This window comes from Salvelinus sp. IW2-2015, linkage group LG23, assembly GCF_002910315.2.
Source record: "Salvelinus sp. IW2-2015 linkage group LG23, ASM291031v2, whole genome shotgun sequence".
NCBI classification, from domain to species: Eukaryota; Metazoa; Chordata; class Actinopteri; order Salmoniformes; family Salmonidae; genus Salvelinus; species Salvelinus sp. IW2-2015.
In genome coordinates this window covers 39,538,978-39,545,037 of record NC_036863.1, presented here as the reverse complement: position 1 = coordinate 39,545,037, position 6,060 = coordinate 39,538,978, and the positions used below count along the sequence as shown (strand labels likewise).

At 42.7% G+C, this 6,060-nt stretch overlaps 1 pseudogene; it reads right to left on the bottom strand.

Annotated features, from left to right (window-relative positions):
* Positions 1-1,810: 1,810 nt before the first annotated feature.
* The window catches only part of LOC111950963 (uncharacterized), a 7,292-nt pseudogene continuing 3,042 nt past the window's right edge, over positions 1,811-6,060 (bottom strand).

Here is a 6,060-nt window from a genome sequence, read left to right as displayed (position 1 = left end):
GTGTCCAAACTTTGACTGGTACTGTACATTAATCCTAATTCCAGTGTATACACAGGGATAACCCACTGGGCATTTCGAGGCCATTTCGATGTCTAGTTTTAATTTACATTTGGTTGAATTGTCAACTAACGTGAATTCAACAAACAATTGCACCATGTCAATGGATTTAGGTTAAAAGTTGGGAGAAAAAAAGACAGAATTCCCTTATGTTGATGTTTTGATAATCCAATCAGTTTTACATGTTGATTCAACATCATCACTTTGAAGAAAGAAAAAAAAGACTTACAAACAACTTTGATTCAACCAGTTTCTGCCCAGTGGGAAGGGTTGTCCTGGCACAATTTGGCCCTGCCATCCTTTTGGAACCACAGTGTCCAGAAAGGCCAGTTTACTCACTTTAATTGCAGAAGTCTTTCTGTGAAAACCCAGTAGGGTCAAAAGGACAACAGAGTCGCTTGATTTGAAGCTAAAAAAGTCACAGCTGCATTCAAAACCCCCACAAAGGATCAATTGGGCTGTGCTCTGTTGGAGAGCAAGTACCTACGTAGTGTTGCAAGGATGAGTTTGTGTCAGTTTTGCTTGAGGGTGCATGTGATTGGATGGGTGCCTTTAAGGAAAAATGGATGTGGCTGTGTTTGTTGTGAAGATATAAGTGAGAAGTGAAACTGATAATTCAACTCATGTGATTTCGATCACAAATTCCCTGTATCTTCTGTGCGCTAATGTCCTGATGCTTTCAAGCAAKTCTCTCCGACTACTTCAAGTGTTGTTTCTGTTCATGTGATGGTCACAGAGGACATGTGATCACTATACCCCTGAGCCACACACACAGTGCTTATTCCTTACTGCCCAGTGCAGTTAGAATAAAAGCAGGAGATTGTGTGTTCTGTAGGGAGATCAAATGTCCCCTTTCTGCTGACCCAGGGGTCGCACACRGATCTTTCATCAGTTCTTCATCCAGACGGCTTGTCATCTCCTTACATTAACTTTGGGGTTTCAGTTATCAATAGATATGATAGGGTCAATGCAAGATACGTGCTTTGTGGTCAAAATACTCATTAGGTTTACTAAGCAATGAGGGAATTTAATTCCATCTTTCACAGAACCAGGGCAACGTGACTAGTCAACCATTTCCATACATTTCAGGGACGAGTTGCAACCAATGGTATGTGTTACCTCCACTGTGTGAGGCCAGGATAAACATGCACACGTTGACCTCATTTAACACAGGGCAGCCTGCAGTCTCATTTCCTGTGACTATGCCCAAGCAAAGAACAAGGAGTCAGGAAAAGACACAACTTGACCCAGATATCTTTAATAAATGTATTCAAATGTTAGTCAGAATATGTAAGTAGGTTACMGTAACTCAAGGCAAATATCAAACAGGGCAAGGAATTTGTGCTACTTTCCAACATTATTCCAACCCATCCCAAACTTTGCTCAGGCAACTATAGTAGCTTTGTTCATGGGTCTGGACACATTGGTCTGCATTAGACATGGACTCTGTGAGGATATTGATGTAGCCATGTATCCATCAGCTGTGACCACTGTGAGAAGTACTGTATCTCCTCAATCTCTATTCCAAGATGATATGCTGTCTAGTTCTGGTAGACCACCCCATGTTATGTAAGGTCCTGGTGCATCACTACCTACTAAGTCCTGGACATGTGCACCTCTTTCTGAGTCATCTGGTCCAGAGGAATCGACTCCTCTGGTGTTTGGTCGGACGGGACCTCCGTATGTGTGTGGAGGTGACGAAGTCCTACTTCTTCATCATCTCCTGATGTACATGGTCCCGATATATCCCCTTCTTGGGAAGATGATATTGTTGCATCAAAGTCTTGTGCAAAGGTTCCAAGCATAGAGGCATCATTTCCTAGTTCATCACTCTCTGCTATGTGTGGTTCTGGTCCATCATTGCCTGGTGATTGTGGTCCGATTGTGTCTAGCATCTCACTCAGTAGCGAATGTGATCCTGGTGAATAACGTCCTGGTGTCTCTGGAAAATTATTTGCAAATTCATCCGGTCTTGGAGCATATGGTTGTATTATATCACCCTCTGGTGTGTGTGGTACAGATATGTACAATCCTTGGCTTGTGGTTATGTTTAGTGGCCTGTTTCATCCAGATGCTCATTTTGTTGGTGTATGTGGTCTATATTCAGCGATCTGTTTCATCCAGACCTTCTCCATTTTGTTGGTGTATGTGGTCTATGTTCAATGGATCCTGTTTCATCCAGACCTGCTCCATTTTGTTGGTGTATGTGGTCTATGTTCAGCGGATCCTGTTTCATCCAGACCTGCTCCATTTTGTTGGTGTATGTGGTCTCTGTTCAGTGGATCCTGTTTCATCCAGACCTGCTCCATGATGTTGACCTTTGTCTGGACCATGTGTCTGCTCTGGAAGCCTGAGAATATACAGGTGTAGGTTCCTGTGTGTTCCTGATTCTCTGGGTTGCGAAGAAGGAGGGATCCGTTGCCCATCAGAACCTGGTCCTGCTCCAGTCTAGCCCGGCCCTCCCAGAGGTTGGAAGTCCGTCTGGTTCTGCTGTCGTAGTTTAGGATGACTGTGGGCTCATTAGTCCTGGTGAAGGTCCATGTGAGGGAGAAGTTCTGGAGGTTCTGTGGAGCCATGCAAGGAATGGACAGCTCTCGACTCTCCAATCAATTCCTCTGCAAGTTTAAACATCACAAATCCTGTGTCAATGATACCTCTCCCCTTTGTCAACAACCTTCATGACCCCTAAAAAGCACAATATTTAACCATAAGTAYCACACTTTTATGAGGCACATATTTAACGTGCCTTTAAATGTCACTATATCTCTGGACAGGTTGAAGGTTTTCTCTAGAGACACTAAATAGACTGACCAATAATTCCTAGTTCCTGTTCCAAGGAGCATATCAAATACAAGCTTAGTCAGTTCTTGGTAAAATGCCTTTTCAGGCTAAMTCTAGGAGAGAACAACTTTCTCACTGTGAATTTTCGTGAGACTTGGTTTTATAAACACAACACTGCATTCCAAGGATGTTGATCCATACCTTGCTGCCTMATAGAGACTGTCCACACCTGGGCCTTGTCTGCAGAGATGACAGAGCAGAAGTAGATGTGGTCAGAGACATTACCCACGATCCTTACCGTGCTCTCCACTGTGTACAGACCTTTGTAGTCTGGGGTTTTGCTGGTGGAGTTCTGTGTTTCTGGGGCAGACACTGGGTCTGTTGTCCGTGCCACCTGAGGGACAGGATAGACGTTCTGAGATGAACAGGAGACGACCTCCCAAGTCATCTCTATTCTCACTGACTGGATGAGAGCTGCAAAATAGAAATAAACTGTTCTTGATAGTGTTGAATAAAGTATGAACCATGAAGTGTTGTTTTTTTACATTGATAACATTAGTTCACTAGCCCTCTAGAGTTTCCATGGCCAATCATGGCATATTATTGTATATCAGTAATGTTTTTTGTTTTATCGAGTGATGCTTGCATTGTTAGTCTGACAACTTCGGTTTTCATGGAAATATGACCCCGGCCCCTGTGGAAACATTGTGTGCCCTGTAAACTACTGCCGGCAGAGCCCAGTTAAGTGTTACAGTGGAAAAAGAGAGTGTTTTATTCCACTCTGCAGTCACGACCATGAGGGTAGACTAATTAATTATGGAACACTAACAAACACTGTCCCACAAAACTCTGTAATGTTCAATACTAGGCTCAAGCTTTTATTAAACTCTATAGACAATCACACTCCGCTTGGCTTTCCTAAAGAGGTTTGAGGAACAAATATTACAAAACAAATAAACAGACATATTTAACATAGGGATATTGAGACAGATGTAGACATAGCTAACAAAGCCTGCCCACTGTGAAATAACTGGTTGAATCAACGTTGCTTCCACGTCATTTCAACCCMAAAATTGTAATGTGATTTGAAAAAAGTAATCAACTTTTAACCTAAATCCAGTGACAAGGTGATATTTTTTGTTGATTTCACGTTGAAATTATGTTAGTTGTCAACTCAACCAAATGTAAATCAAAACTGTGCCTAGTGGGTGCCATCTTTTTAATGCTTTACACGTCTGGAGAGAATTTGAAATGTGGAATTATACTGATGTCAGAAAGAAGGTGGTAAACTGTCTATTGAGAAATGCTGCATGAAAGAGGAATAAACTAGGAGTAGTTATGGACAGGGATCTGCTGTTTGTACCTGTGGATGACTACAGCACCGGTGGGTTTAAAGCTACAGGGCAGCATGCAGTCCTCATGGAATAGACAGGTCACAAAGGCCTCTGAAAAGCAATGTTTGAAAATTAGAGCCTGCAATTGTCCAATCACTGTTGTGTACGTATCTGATCAAGGGGAATAAATGCCATCTACTGGCCTTTTTGGAAAACCACAGCATTTGTAATTTGTGTTTTAACTTGATAAACAGTGCATTCCCGAAAGTAATGAGACCCCTTGACTTTTTCCAAATGTTGTTACGTTACAGCCTTATTCTGAAATTGATTAAATAAATAAAAATCCTCAATAATCCACACAATACCACATAATGACAAAGCAAAAACAGGTTTTTAGACATTTTTGCAAATGTATTAAAAATAAAAATGTAAGTATTYAGACCCTTTGCTATGAAACTTGAAATTGAGCTCAGCCTGTTTCCATCTGTGGGAAATTAAATTGATTGGACATGATTTGGAAAGGCATACACCTGTCTATATATGGTCCCACAGTTGACAGTGCATGTCAAGGCAAAAACCAAGCAATGAGGTCAATGGAATTGTACGGAGAGCTCCAAGACAGGATTGTGTCGAGGCACAGAAGTGGTGAAGGGTAACAAAAAATGTCTGCAGCATTGAAGGTCCCCAAGAACACAGTGGCCTCCAACATTCTTAAATGGAAGAAGTTTGGAACCACCAAGACTCTTCCTAGAGCTGGCCACCTAACCAAACTCAGCAATCGGGGGAGAAAGGCCTTGGTCWGGGAGGTGACCAAGAACCCGATGGTCACTTTGACAGAGCTCATGAGTTCCTCTGTGGAAATGGGAGAAACTTCCAGAAGGACAACCATCTCTGCAGCACTCCACCAATCAGGCCTTTATGGTAGAGTGGCCAAGCGGAAACCACTTCTCAGTAAAAGGCACATGACAGCCTGCTTGGAGTTTTCCAAAAGGTACCTAAAGGACTCTCAGACCATGAGAAACAAGATTCTCTGGTCTGATGAAACCAAGATTGAACTGCGAAGTGTCACATCTGGAGGAACCCTGGCACCATCCCTACTGTGAAGCATGGTGGTGGCACCATCCCTACTGTGAAGCATGGTGGTGGCAGCATCATGCTGTGGGGATGTTTTTCAGCGGCAGGGAGTCAGGATCGAGGGAAAGATGAACGGAGGAAATTACAGAGAGATCTTTGATGAAAACCTGCTCCAGAGTGCTCAGGACCTCAGACTGAGGGCGAAGGTTCACCTTCCAACAGGACAATGACCCAAAGCAAACAGCCAAGAAAATGCAGGAGTGGCTTCGGGACAAGTCTCTGAATGTCATTGAGTGGCCCAGCCAGAGCCCAGACTTGAACACAATCAAACATCTCTGGAGAGACCTGTAAATAGCTGTGCAGTGACGCTCCTAAGCCAACCTGACAAAGCTTGAGAGGATCTGCAGAGAAAATGGGAGAAACTCCCCAAATACAAGTGTGCCAAGCTTGCAGCATCATATCCAAGACTCAAGGCTGTAATCGCAGCCAAAGGTGCTTCAACCAAGTACTGAGTAAAGGGTCTGAATACTTACAGCACCAGTCAAAAGTTTGGACACACCTACTCATTCAAKGGTTTTTCTTTATTTTTACTATTTCTACATTGTAAAATAATAGGAAGACATCAAAACTATGAAATAACACATATGGAATCATGTAGTAGCCAAAMAAGTGTTATACAAATCAAAATATGTTTTAGATTTGAGATTTTTCAATGTAGCCACCCTTTGACTTGATGACAGCTTTGCACACTCTTGGCATTCTCTCAACCAGCTTCATGAGGAATGCTTTTCCAACAGCCTTGAAGGAGTTCCCA